This window comes from Frankliniella occidentalis, unplaced genomic scaffold, assembly GCF_000697945.3.
Source record: "Frankliniella occidentalis isolate FOCC.00 unplaced genomic scaffold, Focc_3.1 Scaffold466, whole genome shotgun sequence".
NCBI lineage: Eukaryota > Metazoa > Arthropoda > Insecta > Thysanoptera > Thripidae > Frankliniella > Frankliniella occidentalis.
Window position 1 is genome coordinate 108,351 of NW_026267584.1, and position 2,138 is coordinate 110,488.

The window sequence follows — 2,138 nt, forward strand, 5'->3', positions numbered from 1 at the left end:
CCTTCTTGTGTGAGGTGATTTTGAGCATGCCTGCAAAACCTTGTTAATTATTATCCTAGGAGCCTTTTGACTTAGAGTTATACTTCCAATACTGATTTTCTATCAATTGGATATGTAAGAGTTACTTATGCAATCAAATTAAGCAGTGCTAGAGCCACATTTGTGTTATTTGAGGCACTTTCGAAGTAGACAATTCTGTGACTTCTGAGGTGGATTTTGTTTTTTGGAATGAAGACTTTTCTTGGGCTCCCTTATCCTACCAAGTTTGTTTTATTTGAATGTGTCTTACTGGAATCTGTTTTCCATTTTGAATAAATTTGATTGGGTTCCCATTCCATCTAATTTTATTGACCATTATGTGTGGGCATTGTGTCGCGTCAGGATTCTCAATGTATTTCAATCTCCACCTTTCCTTGTGAAGACCCACAACCCACCCACCAAATTTTGTTATTGGTATGCTGTTTGATTTTTGGTCTAAAAGGTGGGCTATGCTTTGAATTATATGTTATGATCATATACTTATACTTATAATTGCAACAATTATCACCGATTGAATTCTAATTAAACATACTTTTTTTGGGGGGGGTGGAGTACAAGACAACTTCTCTTGTCGCCTGATCATCTTACTTAACTGTCTATAATGTTCATTCAATTTGTAACTTTTGCGGTGCAGCTAATTTTAATACATTTGTTCAGTGGAAAGCATTTCTTTTGCTCAATGAGCATGCTTCTTTACGCAATTGTTTTTAAAACATGGAGTTGCTGGAATTTTAGAATGGAATTTTGTGTTGCGTCTTGAAATAGTTGTGAGTTTTGCCTCATTAAAGAATAAGGAGCAAAAGTCAACTGTAATTGAGTAATCTTTATTATTGGCCTGAGCCACACATATTTGCAACTGGTCAAAACAATAACAAAATGTAAGAGCTTGATATAGTTGACAAAGTTGCAAGCGTTAACTTCTTTCAAATAAAACTGCTGAACTTCAGACCATATATAAGCGAGTAAACCTAGTTAGTAACCAAACCTTACACGAACACGACAACTACTATTGGATGATACTCAGCAGTTATGGAATTTGTTGGGTAATTGGCTGAGTGTCTCCAATCCTATCTTTCTCTAGCCTACCTAAAATCAGCTATACCTACAGGGGTTGCAGATGGGGCCCTCTCTTTGGTCATTTTACAGGTTGGACAGTAATGCAAAATGAAAAAATTGGGTCCTTCATCGCCAACAAATAAACATATACTGCATGAAAATGATATCATGTAGTAATGAAAAACCGTGTATAAAATTATTTTAATAGCTGATGTAATATGTTATGTGCAGTGCACGTTTTGTATTCAGTCTTTTACTTTGTAAAGTTTTTTCAGTGTCTTTTTCCTGGCCCCTCGCGAAGTAAGTTTTTAATCGCTAAAACTTATTGTTAGACATATTGTAAGATGAGGTCTGTCTGAAAAATATATTACATTCCATATTTTACTCAAACCTGAAAAATATAATGAAATGTTGTACCTTTGCAAGTTGTAAAATATATAGTAGACTTATACAAGCTTGTCATGAAATGGCACATGTTGGTAGCTCGTTTTGCATTGTTAGCTCCCGTCTTCCCCGCTACCCTTCCCTTCCCTTCCCTGCCCGCCCGGCGCCAGCCGGGCGCAAGTTAAACAACACTAGCCGACCCCATCAATTCTATGACCAACTCGTGAATTATATGATATGTTATTTTTTGAAATAGACAATATTACACACGAAGCCTACAAGGTCTTGCCTTTCGCTAGTAAGGAAGAATTAAGGTACTCTATTTTGGTCAACACTATAGCTTCTAGTTATATTTATTCACACAAGGCAGTGGCAATAAGCAGGAGTGAAAATAATGCAAGAAGGGCAAGTTGACAAGTTACACCAACTGTGACATCCGTATGCAGAAACAAAAGGAAAGGGAGTCTTTATTGCGTATGAAGTTTAATGCTACTAAAGACACGTAGACATATCTTTTTTATTACTTTTTAATTTTGTTTCAATTTTGGAGGCTTTGTATCATAGTTCTATTTTAAATTTGTCTTTTCTTTGTGCCTTTTGAGCCGTTTATGTTTCATGAGGTTTCTGAGACTGTTCTTGATTTCCCATCTGTGCAGCCT